Source organism: Nycticebus coucang, chromosome 7 (genome assembly GCF_027406575.1).
Source record: "Nycticebus coucang isolate mNycCou1 chromosome 7, mNycCou1.pri, whole genome shotgun sequence".
In the NCBI taxonomy this organism is placed as follows: Eukaryota; Metazoa; Chordata; class Mammalia; order Primates; family Lorisidae; genus Nycticebus; species Nycticebus coucang.
The window spans coordinates 43032008-43048684 of record NC_069786.1 but is presented as its reverse complement, the minus strand read 5'-3'; the positions used below and the strand labels follow the sequence as shown (position 1 = coordinate 43048684).

The 16677-nt window shown below is 34.9% G+C and overlaps 1 protein-coding gene and 1 pseudogene across 3 annotated transcripts in view; one reads left to right on the top strand and one right to left on the bottom strand.

Moving 5' to 3' along the window:
* Positions 1 to 5209, top strand: part of LOC128589696 (cytochrome b5-like) — a 77704-nt pseudogene extending 72495 nt beyond the window's left edge.
* Positions 1 to 16677, bottom strand: part of MBD5 (methyl-CpG binding domain protein 5) — a 514567-nt gene that overhangs the window by 370930 nt on the left and 126960 nt on the right. The window lies entirely within an intron of this gene.

Genomic DNA, 16677 nt, shown 5'->3' with positions numbered 1-16677 from the left:
AAGAAATCGGTCTAGGCGAGTATTTTATGAGTAGGACCCCCTGGGCAATTGAAGCAGCTTCGAAAATACACTACTGGGACCTGATCAAACTGAAAAGCTTCTGCACAGCCAAGAACACAGTAAGTAAAGCAAGCAGACAGCCCTCAGAATGGGAAAAGATATTTGCAGGTTATGTCTACGACAAAGGTTTAATAACCAGAATCCATAGAGAACTCAAACGTTTAAGCAAGAAAAGAACAAGTAATCCCATCACAGGCTGGGCAAGGGACTTGAAGAGAAACTTCTCTGAAGAAGACAGGTGCACGGCCTACAGACATATGAAAAAATGCTCATCATCTTTAATTATCAGAGAAATGCAAATCAAAACTACTTTGAGATATCATCTAACTCCAGTAAGATTAGCCTATATCAGAAAATCCCAAGACCAGAGATGTTGGTGTGGATGTGGAGAAAAGGGAACAGTTCTACACTGCTGGTGAGAATGCAAATTAATACTTTCCTTTTGGAAAGATGTATGGAGAACACTTAAGAGATCTAAAAATAGATCTGCCATTCAATCCTATAATTCCTCTACTAGGCATATACCCAGAAGACCAAAAATCACATCATAACAAAGACATTTGTACCAGAATGTTTATTGCAGCCCAATTCATAATTGCTAAGTCATGGAAAAAGCCCAAGTGCCCATCGATCCACGAATGGATTAGTAAATTGTGGTATATGTACACCAAGGAATATTATGCAGCCTTAAAGAAAAATGGAGACTTTACCTCTTTCATGTTTACATGGATGGAGCTGGAACATATTCTTCTTAGTAAAGTATCTCAAGAATGGAAGAAAAAGTACCTAATATACTCAGCCCTACTATGAAACTAATTTAGGGTTTTCACATGAAAGCTATAACCCAGTTACAACCTAAGAATAGGGGGAAGGAGGAAAGGGAGGGGAGGGAGGGGGAGGTGGGTAGAGGGAAGGGGATTGGTGGGATTACACCAGCGGTGCATCTTACAAGGGTATATGTGAAACTTGGTAAACGGTCTGTGAAGCTAGGGAATGATGTCCCATGATCATATCAATGTACACAGCTATGATTTAATAATAAAAAAAAAGAATAGGGGGAAGGGGGAAAGGGAGGGGAGGCGGGGGAGGTGGGCAGAGGGAGGGAGATTGGTGGGATTACACCTGCGGTGCATCTTACAAGGGTATATGTGAAACTTAGTAAATGTGGAATGTAAATGTCTTAGCACAATAAGGAAGAAAATGCCAGGAAGGCTATGTTAACCAGTGTGATGAAAATATGTCAAACGGTGTATGAAACCAGTTTATGGTGCCTCATGATCACATTAATGTACACAGCTATGATTTATTAAAAAAAAAAAAAGAAGTCACATGACACTGTGTATGAGACCTTCACCCAGGACTTCACACATAGTCGGCAATCAGTAAAGGTAGTTACTACTACTGGCACTATATTTTATTATTATTATTTTGTCTTTGTTGCTACCTAAGATTTAAACTTTTTTATCTGAGAAATACTTTACAATCTATAACTGGTATTTATACAGTCATCTATCCCTTCACAATAGGGATACGTTAGGGAAAATGCCTCCTTAGATGATTTTGCTGTTGTGCAAATGTCATAGCATGTACTGACCTATCTACTATATGCCTAGTCTATGTGGTATAGCTTATTTTTCCTGTGCAGTACATTACTGTAGTGAATACTGTGAGGCCACACCTGGTAGTATATGTATGTGAAAATATCTAAACACAGAAAAGGTCCAGGAAGATGTGCTGTTACAATTCTATGGGACCACTGTTGCATACAGACATTATTCAGCATATGACTGTCATTTCATTTACCACATCACTGTCATTTCAACTTCACCTCACCTATGAGGTGAAGTTTTAGACTGGACCTCAAAGGATGAGTAAGATTTTAACAGGAAAAGATGGAAAAGGAAGACGTTTTAGGAGAAGGAAAGAAAACCACAAAGGGAAAAAAGGATGGGCAATGCAGGGATAGTGTTGAGAGCAGTAGAGTGGCCCAAAATGGATGGAGCACAGGGTAAAACACAAATAATGGCAGATAAGGATTGGCTCAAAATTAGTTATTAAAATGGGTTTAGCAGCTGAAAAATTTTGTAGTGAATAACAATATGAAAGAGTTTCAGGAAGACTAAGCCGGGGATGGTATGACATGCAAATGCTGTATGTTAAGTGAGAAAACCAAGAAGAACAGACCTGTTGGCTATAAATAGGATTTAGGAAATTTGGGCAAAGGATTTAAAGGGAATTAAAGAAGAGTCACAAATCTCTAATAATAGACTTAATTAAGGTATTGGATTCAATGATCTGGACAGAAGACACTTAAAGATTTCTAAGTTAGATTGCTGCTTAAAGCCAGCTACTGCCTAATTTAGCTACTGTTTTGACTGGCAAATGATGAAATGTCACATTTCAGTCAAGTATCTTTACTGACCTAATGATTGTTTCACTGCCAACTTTTTTTAGTAAGGAAAGAATTAAACAAAACAACTACATAATCGAAGATTTTTCTGGGAAGAGAACACAAATCTTTGCTGGTGAGCACAACAAAAGTCCTCAGAAAGAGACCACCGTCTCATGATACTCTGTTTGATTTGTTCATTTGAAAATTTTCTCCATATCAAATTTTCTCAGATTTCTTTTTTCTAGCCAAAATTCTACTTCTCCTTTTGTTATTTATAATCTATCTATAACTTCTATATGACTATTCCTTACCCTGACCCCCAGATTATAAACTCAATCAGAATATATAGAAACACAGAATACAGAATCTTGTCCTAGGTTCCTTATTTGTAAAACAAGATATCACAATTAAAATACATAAAAACCCCAGATTTTGTAGTTCTCTGCAGGCTGGGTGCGATGGCTCACGTCTATAACCTTAGCACTCTGGGAGGCCGAAGCAGGCAGATTGCTTGAGTTCATGAGTTCCAGACCAGCCTGATCAAGAGAGAGACCCCCTTCTCTAAAAATAGCTGGGCGTTGTGGCAGGTGCCTGTAGTGCCAGCTACTGGGAAGGTTGAGACAAGAGGATTGCTTGAGCCCAAGAGTTTGAGGCTACTGTGGGCTGTGATGCCATGGCACTCTACCAAGGGTGACAAAGTTCTTTGTATTTAACTCACTGGGGAAATGTTCACCCAAGAATGTGTCCCTGATACCTTTATCTCCCAACTTTGGTACTCCTTTCTCCAATCTACAATAGATTTGGTGAGCGGATAGCTCAGAAAATGTACAAGGCCATGGGATATGCTGGGATTCCAGAAGCATGGATCAGGCATGCAATTCTGTTCCCAGCTGGGACTGATAGAGACTAAAGTAGCTATGGCTAAGGAGCTAAAATCTGTAGAGTTCTGAGAGATCTTAGCCTTTGCCATAAGGTGAGTGTCTGCCCATATGTCTGGCAGGTGTTTGGTGGTGTTTGGTCTGGTTGGTGTTTGTGGAAGACTTCCAAGCAGTCATAAGGATGGTCAGAGTTGTTCTTTATCTCTAAGGAGAACTTTAACCAAAATCATTTTTTTGTTGCCTCAAGAAATTGTAAGTAACTTACCAATGGTACATTTAAAGCTCACAGAGCAAAGAATCCTGGATGTCTCACTACTAAAAGATTGTACAGAGCCATTATTAAGTGAAGAGAAATAACAATGTACTCAAGGGTGCCCAATAAACAAAGAGAAAAGAAACAAGCAGAACCCTATGACTTAAAGGGCTCCTAGTGGAATGAAATTGCTGGAGGAAAAAAAAAAACCTTTAACAAAAGCAATACAGAAGAATGGCCAGTTTTAAATCATATTCTAAAATTTTAAAATGTGATTTTTGAATTTAAAAATAAAAAAATTAAAATACGTTTCTATTTTGCCTACGAGAACTGGCCTTTAAAGTCAAATGTAAGAAATATCTCAAAATGTAGATCAAAACACAGAGAGGAAAATCTTCAGGCAAAATTGACTGGGAAAATAACTCCAAGAGAAGTTTCAGGTGAGGAATAAAATCTCCAAAATAAAAAAAAAAAAAAAAAGTTAAAGGCTCGGTGCCCGTAGCTCAGTGATTAGGGCGCTGGCCACATACACCAGGTCTGGCAGGTTCGAACCTGGCCTGGGCCTGCTAAATAATGACAACAAAAACAACAACAACAAAAATAGCTGGGCATTGTGGCAGGCATCTGTAGTCCTAATTACTTGGGAGGTTACGGCAAGAGAATCACTTAAGCCCAAGAGTTTGAGGTTGCTGTGAGCTGTGACGCCATAGCACTCTACCAAGGGTAACATAGTGAGACTCTGTCTCAAAAAAAAAAAAAGATAAATAAAGATTAAGAATAAATAAATACCATAAGTAATATTCCCTGGTAGGTAGATTAATCAAAATAAGGCATACAAACAGACATATTTTGGTAAAATCCCTATGTCCTATTGATTAAGAGAAAATCTTTCAAATTTCAGAAAGAAACAGTCACTAAATAAAAACAATGAAGATTGGCATTTTCCTTTCTGTTTTCAATACTTGAAGCTGGTAGATATTGAAATATTACAGACAGACAAGAAAGGGCCTCCAGCAAAGATTTCTCTGCCCAACCAAATTATCATTCATCTTCTAGGTTAGAAGAAAGATAATGGTGGATATGAAAAGATTGAGAAATACCACTCTAATATCCCTTCTGAGAAAAATACTCATGAAAGGCAGAGCCAGCAGGGAATGTCCCAGGTGGAGCCTAATGAGGCCCACACTATCATCCACCTGTGGCTGAGTGTGAGGGTTTGAGTTGCCATGTGCCAACAGTGTAGCGGCCTGATAAGGAGGTGAAGTCCTACACCCTGGAAGAGATTCAGAAGCACAACCACAGCAAAAGCATCTGGCTGATCCTGCACCACAAGGTGTACAGTTTCCTGAAGAGCATCCTGCTGGGGAAGAAGTGGTAAGGGAACAGGAGGTGATGCTACTGAAAACTTTGACTATGTTTGGGCACTCCACAGATGCTTGGGAACTGTCCAAAACATCTATCACTGGGGACCTTCATCCAGATGACAGATCAAAGTTAACCAAGCTTTCAGAAACATTTATTACTACTGTTGATCCAAATTCCAGTTGGTGGACCAACTGGGTGATCCCTGCCATTTCAGCACTGGTGGTAACCCTAATGTATCACTTATACATGGCAGAAGACTAAATACCTTCTCAGAAGCCAGAAAGAAAGGGTTGCCATGGACAAGAAGAAAAGCCAATGTTAACTACTTTAACCACCAGAAACTTTCACCTGAAAATTACAATTTTAGTATGTCTATTAACCTTTCCTTTTGTATTAGAAACAGAAAGAACTATCCTTTTACTCCTTTTTTTTTTTTTAGTTTAAATTGTATTTTTATTCTAAGTAGGGAACAGTTTGGGGTTTTAATTTTTTTTCATTTTCTTTGATAACTTGTCTTTATTGGAATCTCATGACTGTATCTAAGTTCATTATTGGAAGTTCTTTTTCCCATTTTGCTTTAAAATATCCCCATTAAGTGTTTCTTTCTTTCTTTCTTTCTTTTTTTTTTTTGAGACAAACTGGAGTACAGTGGCACAATGATCGCTCACGGCAGTTTGGAATTTCTAGGTGTGCCTTTTTACTCATCAACTTTATTTTGATGTTTCTCCATTATGTAATTTACTTAATATGAGCATGATCTTTTAAAAATATATCTGGCTTTTAAAATATGAAAAAAAAATTGAGAAAATACTTGAACCAAACAATATATGAATCAGAATAGAAATTTCAAAATAGAGGAAGATTAACGGAACATAGTGCAAAAAGCCTTGCAATGTATATGTTAAAACTACATGATAATATTTGTCTGACTGGGTATTTGTAATACAATGGCCTAATAAGAATGCTTTCTTTTAGTTTTATTTTTTAGAGACAGGTTCTCACTATGTTGCTCAGGCTGGTCTTGAACTCCTAGACTTAAGGGATCTTCTCACTTTGATCTTGTGAGTAGCTGGGACTACAGGTGTGAGCTACCATATCCAGCTAGAATTCTTAAAATATAAGAAATACATGATAACGGGAAAAAAACCAATAAATCTACAACCAAAAATATTTAACTATGTCAGCTAAACAAGAATTAGAAGGGAATAGCAGAAAGTAAAAGCATCCTAAAGGTCTCATTTGGGAAGAAGAATGAGAACAAATAAGTGCTAGGTATTAAGTGCAGAATAAAAACCAGAGAATTTCCATATTACCAAGGTGCAAAGGGAAATATAATACATGTAAATGTTGAGAGTTTCAGATTGTGTTAAAAAGCAAAACCCATGATATATTTTACAAAAAACATACTTTAAGAGCACAGTGGCCTACAGCTATAATCCCAGCGATCTGGGAGACTGAGGTGGCAGGACTGCTTAAACCTAAGAGACTGAGGCTGGGGTGATCTATGATCTTGCCGTTGCACTGCAGCCTGAGTGACAGCGTAAGATCCTGGCTCTAAGAACAAAAACCGAAAAATGAAAAACTACACACACACTCTTAAAAGACAGGACTGAAGATTTTCCTTGTTCTAGTGCCACGAATTTCAACATATATGTATATATTTGTATGTATTTCTATTTCATCCTGTCTATCAAAAGGTTAAGATAAATTAAGAGCTGGGCCTGATTAACAGTAAAATCAAATTTAGTTCAAAGAATAGGTGATACATGGCAATGAGCAGAGATTTTTTTTCATATCCTGGAATATTCAGGAGGAGTATTTTCTTTTGTGAATGTCTATGATTCATGGTAATAGATTAGATATCTGCCCTCATTACCTCTGTTATGCAAATAAATTTTCCGAATGTAATGTTAGTTTTTGGATAGTAATATTTCTTTCTTTTCAAAATAAGGTAAAAACAGTATGTTTAACTTTTTTTCTGAAGATACTTTTATTTAAACATACTATTTTCTGTTATTTGATAACCAAAGTGATAAGAAAAACAAAGGAGAAAACTAAGTAAAAGCAGAACTGTCAAACTATGAAAGTCTATCTAAGTGGAAGTCAAAAATTGGAGATAAACAGGGCAAATTAGCACCTCAATATTCTACATAGAAAAAAACTTGGAATGATATAATTTGTAAATCTAAGGTTTATAAAGTAAACTGTAATAACAAATCTCTCGATATACCCTAAATGGAATTTGTTAACTCCAAGAAAAAATTATACAAAGATTGTTCTGAAAATATATGTTATATTCTTCTGAAAGACTAATAAACAGAAATTCAACTACTATTGAACCTAAGGAATAGCAGAGGTAAACTTTTCAGTTTCTTTTAAAAGTGATAGCTTACTCCTTCTAAATTATGTGTTCAGAGTCACAAACTATGATTTTTAAAAACATAAACATTGTGGTACAGTACTGTCAATATCCTCACTTTTGAATAAAAACCACGTTCGTATAAAACGTGGGCCATCCAATTATTTTTACATAGCGAGGTAATTTATTAATACTACATATTAAGTTAAACTTCTAAACCATTCTTCAGATAAGATTTTACTGTTTCATGCCATTTGAAGTAAATGAACAAACATACTTACATATGAAAATATGTATGTGTGCTTATAAAAAAAAAAAGGTACATAGTAATTATACCCTATAAAACCAAAGTCCTGGTTAAAAAGAAATCCCACTAGATTTTAATATTTTAGCAAAATCTAAAATATCTTAAAAAATGATATGTGATTAATTGATGATTTCATGCTACCATCACTGAACTCACCTACCTTGAGACTGATTATAGCTGAAATCTCAATTTTCTCCTGCCTAACTTTCTCAGATTTGTTTGGGAAGTGTTTCATGCTTAGTCACCCTCTAAATATGATTTTTTATGAGCAAAGCAGTTAGCTATTTTTGTGTTATGCAAGATGGGAAAAGATGTATGAGGATTCCTTTTTAAGCAACATAATTTGATTTCTATGCTTATACAATATTAAAAAGACAGTTCACTTTTACATTTCAGAATTGCCATATGGCTATACTTCACTGAAGATTCATTCCTATTGAAAGCCTGGAGAATTTTTATTTACGATAAGAGGTGAAAGCAACAGAAGATAATTTATGAATCATCTATATATATTTTATTTCTATTCCAGTTTTGAATAGTAGACTCGAGGTCTCTAAAAAAATTAAAATACAAAGGAGCAGCTCCTTAAAATTCTCTATTTGCAGTCCTCTAATAATAGTTTTGACTAATTATTGAGCACTTTCAACGTGCCAGACACTGTGCTCAGTAGATTCTCTCACTTAAGTCTCATAATAAATCCATACAGTCAACATAATTATTCCCATTATACTAGTGAGGAAATAAACTTGGAGCAATTTCATGGGCAGAATCATAACTCAAGTCTGACTTCACTACTCTCTACTCTAAAATAATGGAAAGGTAATTTATCAAAATATTTAACTCTAAGCTATGTTCAATGTAGTCAGTGAAGTCTCCAAAAAAGAATATACATGTGCACACACACATACACACACATAAATACACACAGGTGTGAAGAGGCTATCATGCTGAAAAGATAGTAACATATCACTCATGTGTAACCATGAAGGAATTAGAAATTTCAAGTAAAGATTTTTCCACATAATTAAAACATAGCACTCTGTCATTTAAAATATTTAAGGACATTTTTGTAAATGCACATAATTTCCTATTAACAGAATAAACACAATATAACTTTTCTTGATAATGCAAGTTAGTTCTTATGGAAACTGGGAACTCTTCCAGTTAACAAATTCAGTCAATACACTGTAATGATCATAGTGGTAACTTTAGTTATCAGTGAATGAATTATTACTTACCTTTATTATAACAGGATGTGGATAACCATGCTTTTGATTTCTTAGATCTTTTCTAATAATTTTACTATTTCCTCTTATTAGTTGGCTACTGTAAGGATGTCTACCTCCACCTTGGAGGGAAAGTTGAAAAACAAGTTGATATTTTAACTTTCTTATTTTCCTTCTTCTCTTCTGTCTACTTATTCAACATATATCAGGTGACTATCTTAGGTAATGGGCACTGTGCTAGATGCTTAGATTAAAATTAGATTTCATGTTTACAACAACTTTGAGAATGTTGTTGTAAACAACTATGCAAGTAATTTCTTTAAAATATTAACTCTTTTGTCACTATTAAGACTTATACCTCAGTAATACGGAGGGTGTCTTAAAAGTGCACCAAAATAATTTTATTATTATTCTATTATTCAGACAGAATAAGCTTACAAAGTCTCCATTTAAGTCATAACACTTTCTAAGTGTAAATAAGATGGAATTTCTTTCCAGATAGAAAGAATAATATTTTATGATGTAAAAGGACAAGAAGCATACCTGGCTTATACGTAGAGGAGCCTCAAATAAAGTGTGAGAAAGGATGACAGGCCATTCTTTCACTCATTCATTAAAGATTACAGAATGCTCATTACATGTCACACAGGGTATCTTGATTGAATAGTACAAAGATGACCAGACATATTCTTTGAACTAAACTTCTGAGAATCTAATGTTTATAAAGATTGTAAAATTAGCAGTCGTTTTTAGTAGTAGAAACTAATTTCTATTTTGTGATAAATGCAACTGATTACTGCAATTAGTTGACAACGTAACTTGACCCACAAATCCTCTTTATAAAACCAGCAACAAAATAAATATTTTTGAATAACCTCTACACTGCATTTAATGGCAAGGAACTTCTCCTTCACTTTTTGATATCAAGAAACGAGATGTTATGGATAAATGCAGTTTTCAGGCAAGTGAAGCTTCACTTATTAAGTGCCCTAATCACCTTTGGTGAACTTTCAGTTCTTCTTTTCTTTTTTTTTTTTTTTTTGGTCTTTTTTTTTTAATTTATTTATTATTAAATCATAGCTGTGTACATTAATGCAATCATGGGGCACCATGCACTGGTTTTATATACCATTTGACATATTTTCATCACATTGGTTAACATAGCCTTCCTGGCATTTTCTTAGTTATTGTGTTAAGACATTTATATTCTACATTTAGTAAGTTTCACATGTACTCTTGTAAAATGCACCCTAGGTGTGGTCCCACCAATTACCCTCCCTCCGCCCATCCTTCCCCCTCCCCTCCCCTCCCTTTCCTCTTTCCCCATATTCTTAGGTTATATTTGGGTTATAGCTTTCATATGAAAGCTATAAATTAGTTTCATAGTAGGGCTAAATTCATTGGATACATTTTCTTCGGTTCCAATCACCTTTTTTATCACTTTTAAAAATATATTTTTGGGGGTGGAAAACAAATATAAGAGGGTCCTTATCTAACAACAGCAACCAATGTAACCTGCTTCTGTGTACTCTTAATGAATCCCCACAATAAAAAAAAAGAAAAAATATGTATTACATTTTAGCTGGTTTCCCCAACCTTTTGCTCATGAGAACCATCAACCATCACTAAGTTAATAAATTCCTGCTGCTGCTGACCTACAGCATGCTATATAAGAAACACTTAGATAGCAAATCAAAGCCTGCAATGTGGCAGGTCCATCCTTGGGACTTCTAATTGGAGATTTATATTTAACACCTCTGTGTTTTCCTTCTACAGTGACTTAATACACATGTATGATGTCATCAGGAGTCACAGGAACCTCTTTGATACAGTAATTTAACTAGTCTGTGAGACAGGTTCCTCTGGTCTCAGAGTGAATTTTGTTTATAGCACATGGTTTGTACTTTCATAGACCATCTGAAACAAAATTCAAATTTGGTGAAGAATTTCCATATGCTTCTTTCTAGATATTTGTATAAAGAAGCAGAAATATCCCTGTCTAGCAAACAACATATTAAAAATATTTTTGCATGGTTTCATCAACCTAGTTCATTATTAACTATACCATTCTATAAAATAATTACAATCAAGTGGCATCTGATGTGTCATTGCTATAATGTGTCAAGAGAAATCAGAAGATAAAGTATATTTAAGCAATTAAGTTAAAATTTATATTAACATTTTTCAAAAGAATAGCAAGGGTATAGTCCTCTCTTTTTATACAAAATGCATGGACTTGAAACTATCATTTTCTAAATGTTCAAAGAATATTTGCTTCTTCTAAATCCACAGTTGTAAAATGCATTTATTTTAAGGCCTACAGAAGCCAGGCAAATGTCTGCCCATCATGAAATTACTTAAATTTTTAAAATATATTTGAATCACAAATATTTCAAGAATAGAAGAATCTTAGTAATTCAAAAAGTTCACAGGCATTATTTAGGGAGTAGTCCAAATTTCAGAATGACATTAAAACTATGTTTAAGTATCCTATAGATAGAAATTAGTAAAGAAATTTAAAAAAATTTAATGCTGATTATATAATGATAAATTAAATGAGTCCCAAATTCTACCTTTGCGTATTCAATTTATTCAGTGAACTATACTTGTAATGTATGACTTAACAATTATCTTATGGCAAAGACACAAAAAAGGCAAGTGTATATAAAATGAATGAGTTCTTCAAATATCGACATTTTCATCAATTGCCATATTCTTAAGACTTACTACTTAGTGCTCAGTGACACTTTCAATATAGTGACTTTCTTAGTACAATGTATCAGCTCTATTTTCACTGAGCCTGGCTTTTTAGACATAAGACTATGATCTGAGTCATTGTTTTGGTTAAGAAGTTCCTTGAGTTTCCCTCAGTCATCATTATGTTCCATTTTCTTTGTCAAGAGCGCTAACAGTTCTTTGCTGCTTTTAATTCTCTGGGAATGTGAAGATCTTTAAAATAGAGGTTGGATGGCATTTTGGAGATCTTTATAAAAATGACAAAAAGTAATCTGAAATTGTCAGCCTAAAAATAAATAATCTAAAGATTCAATTGTCAGAGATCAAAACTGTGCATTGTATTAACAGTTATACTGATAGAAATATTCAATCGATGCCAGATTATTTTCTTTAAAAACAGGAATTATGGTGACATATTGAATAAAACAAGTGTAAATATTTTATGCCTATGAAATCCATTAATTTTAATTAAATCTTTTCTAGGAGGTAGAAGTGAAGTCTTAGATATCTTCTGATAGAGTAGTTTTCAGATATTCACTCATTGACAAATAAGTGCAAACATACACATAACGCATATGCATGTGTGTACGTGAGTGTGTATGTATGTTTTAAATGTATCCTTTTGTGTGTGTGTGCTGCCATTTTCTTTTTTCTTTTTTTTTTTTATTTTTTCTTTTTTTTTTATTTTTGGCCTGGGCTGGGCTTGAACCCGCCACCTCCGGCATATGGGACCGGCGCCCTACCCGTTGAGCCACAGGCGCCGCCCAATGCTGCCATTTTCAGTACATGGAAAATGGTCTGAAAGAAAAAGAATAGGCCCTTGAGACAAAAAACTTGAGACTTGGTTTCTGCTCTACTCCTTATTATTGTGTGACCTTAAAAAACAGTTTGTCATTAGGTTCAGGATACCAGAACCTATTTTACTAAAAGTACAGGGCTACTGCTAGGATCAGTGATACGTGTATTTTATGCATGTGTTGTACATATGTAACGTAATATATGTAGACATGCTTTTTGGAGGAGGGTTTCCCAACTACGAGTCACAGTAATTTGTTACTAATAATTAAGCACCAGAATTTGCAGAAAATTTTATTTATTTTTAAGAATTCAAGATTATCGGGCGGCACCTGTGGCTCAAGGAGTAGGGCGCCGGTCCCATATGCCGGAGGTGGCAGGTTCAAACCCAGCCCTGGCCAAAAAAAAAAAAAAAAAGAATTCAAGATTATCCATATGCTGTGAACTATATTCTCTCTTTCTCTGTCAAACGAGTGTATCCTGAGGTGCTTTCTTGAGTAAGAAGTGTACTGCCCATGTGACTACTGTCTGTCATATAGTCATGTTGGGTAAGAACTTGTCACTGTTATTTAAATACAAAGAGTTGGGGGCGGTGCCTGTGGCTCAGTGAGTAGGGTGCCCATATACTGAGGGTAGCGGGTTCAAACCCGGCCCCGGCCAAAATGCAACAAAAAAATAGCTGGGCATTGTGGCGGGCACCTGTAGTCCCAGCTACTTGGGAGGCTGAGGCAAGAGAATCATCTAAGCCCAGGAGTTGGAGGTTGCTGTGAGCTGTGTGATGCCACGGTGCTCTACCAAGGGCACTACAGTAAGACTCTGTTTCTACAAAAAAATAAAATAAATAAATAAATAAATACAAAGAGTTAGAGAGGAAAGAGAGGGTATTACTTCTATTGTTCCATTATTAAAATAGCCCAGGTTAGAGACCTTGTTTTACTACTATAATTCATATAATACCTCATCTTGAGAAATGTAAGTGCAAAGGATTACTCTTGTTAATTCCTTTTGGTGTGTGTGGGGAATATGGGAGGGAAACAACTGGGAGAAGACACTCACTACAGGAAGAGTAAACATGAACACTCTGGTTATCACATGGTGAAGGTAATATTTAGCCATCCAATAACTAAAATTATATTTTGTCATATCAATTTTTTAGTAATTTGATAGTTAAATTAGTTACCTACCTCTGGACATACAATTCTCCATGCCATGACTGGCTAGTTAACAGATCTCTTGAACACATCTTTATTTTAGTTATTGCTTCCTTTTAGGTGGCTTTTTAGAGAAGAAAGCATGTACCCACACAACCAATATAATTCTCATTTCCTTCTAAGCTTGTCACATATTTCAATAAATTTCTCCTTTAACTTTCTTTTTCAGCATAACAAAGAACTTTCCATTTTTGTTGGTCCTTTTTTTTTGGAGAAATAGTCTCACTCTTTTGCCCCAGGTATACTGGCGTGGAGCCAGCCTAGCTCACAGTAACCTCAAACTCCTGGGCATCAGGCAATTCTTCTGCCTCAGCCTCCCGAATAGCTGAAATTACAGGTACTCACCACAATACCCAGCTAATTCTTATATTTTTAGTAGAGATGGGCGTCTTGCTCTTGCTCAGCCTGGTCTCAAACTCCTGAGCTCAAAGGATCCTCCCAGATCCTTGGCCTCCTAGAGTGCTAGGATTATAGGCAGAAGCCACTGTGCCTGGCACAACAAAGAACTTTTCACAGCCCTTCCTTAAAAACATATTTGGAAACAAAGCATTTTACAGCATTATTCATTCATTCAATATTTATTGACCTAGTAAGTGGCAGCCACAGCCCTTGTGTTAGCTACAATCCCAGCCCTCAAGGAAGGCTACTATGAGAGACAGAAAAATAAATAAGGCATCTGCACTATAATGTGGTAAGTACTGAAAGGAGTTAAGCATAGGGGGCCATCAGACTATGCTGGTGACACCTTTGCAGTTGAAGTCTGAGTGAGAAAGTGAAAAATCAGGAACAGTATTTCTAGCACAGAGAATATTCTAAGAATTTATATACTATATGTTTGTCATGATGACATTTACCTTTCAGAAAGAGGACAACAGTTGCAACATGAAGAATGGATTGAAAAAGGCAAAAATATGACCATAACCATTATTCTGTTTTCATAATGTACATATATTAGCAACTTAGCTTCTAAATATTTATATAAAATGAAATAAAGACATTTGAGGTAGAAAAAGAATGTTCACTAAACCTATGTTAGTAATAGTAAACACCTAAAAATAAAAACAAAACGTAAACCAATACCATAATAAACAATAACCCCCTTGCCCCCCCACTCCCTAGAAGTGGCTAAAAAAATTATGAAAGACGCATATGGACTTATGTGCAGCAAGAAGAAAAAATTATTGTATTTTCATCAAGTACAAGATGCTAGAAATGATCAAATATAGCCTGGATTCAGAGATGTTAAAATATGAAAAATTCATCTTAGAATTGTTGAAATACAATGATTTCATATATAATTAAATTTATGTACTTCAAAACATCCTATGTTTAAAAAGTATATTCTAGAAGAGTGTGTGTACATATATATATATAATTCTGATCCACTTGTATATAAAAGAGCTCTATGTGTTTCTTTACATTTTGCTTAGTTGTATATTTCATATATAGTATATAACATAATTATTTACCATATGTTTGTTTTTCTATATTATAAACACATGTACATATATTTTTATTCATTTATATATGCACATTTTTTCTACTCCTTGATTTTTAAATGGTATTAATTCAATATCAGTTTTCCTGGGAAAAATACATTAAATTTAACATATAAATCAATTGTAATATACATCTGGATTTCAGAAATATTAAGATATGAAAAGTTTTGTATCATGAACTAGAATAAAGTAATGCTGGCATATGTAAGAAAAATAATTGAAAAGATGCAGAAGAAATTTAAAATTAATAATCTAGGAAAGAATTTGGTTTGGAGAGGGATACTTATATTTCACTTTTTATCTTTTTAAAATCATTCAGTAATTTTTAACAACACAAATACATGCTCTTGAATAAAGTTTCTTTTAAAAAAAAATCACTGCAGATATTTGTGTTAATTACCATCACCACTGAAATCATCTGTCCTTTGTCTTGTACAATCCTTCACTTTTCTGAGTTCCTATTTTCCTAAGTGTTCTGTGGAATTCCTTTGAGTAGATCCTCTTTTGCCCATCTTTACCTATGTCCCCCAAAGCATAGCCTTCTTCTTGCAGAGATATCCTTGAAGACTTCACTTATTTAATAGTGTCAAGTTAAATTTATACAGAATATGTTACTTAGGCCTAACTTCTCAGGTATGAATAGTATAGCGGTGGTCATTTCCACTGGTGAACATTTCTAAGTGGATATTACATGATCAATGCACAGTGAATGTATGTAAAACACAACCCATATTATTCATCTTAATATAATTTTTTTTGTTTGTTTAAGACAGGGTCTTAGCCACACAGGCTAGAGTGTAGCAGTGTCATTATAGCTCACAGCAACCTCAAATTCCTGGGCTCAAGCAATCTTCCTGTCTCAGCCCCCTGAGAAGCTGGAAATATAAGCCTATCACCACACCTGGCTAATTTTTCTTATTTTTTGTAGAGATGGGTCTAATTCTTGCTCAGACTGGTCTCATACTCCTGACCTGAAGTGATCTTCCCACACTGGTCTTCCAGAGTGCTAGGATTACAGGCATGAGCCACCATGCCCAACCCTCAATCTTATTTTGACATTTGTTCTATGTTCTTAGTTAATAAAATCATAAACTCCAATGTCAGAAACCTCAGAATCACCTCTGACAACTATCTTTTTTACAAGGGCCTCAATCAAATCAGTCACTAGTCACCAAACATTGTTGAATTTATATCTCTATTGTTTCTAAATTTTCTCCCCTTTGAAGGTCCCATAACTTGCATACCTTTCTCACTTGGATTACTATTAATGGCTTTCTGAGTTCTCTATTTCTAATTCCCCCAATGTCAACTCATATCATAGTTATTTTATTAAAACATATACACACTTGTTCAACTGACACTCCTAACTTAAATCTTCTAACTATGAAAGAATAAAGCTCAAACTCTTCAGTTTTTAATAATTCCACATATATTTAGTAAGTATTCATTATGTGACCATGTACAAGATCAATTAAGTTCAAGAACTTATTCTACAAAGACTGTTACATACCTTACTGCTGAACGTCACTATGGTCACCTTTGAATAACTCTTCTTAAAGCTATGCACTGATGCCAGTGCCCATCCTTCGAAGGACT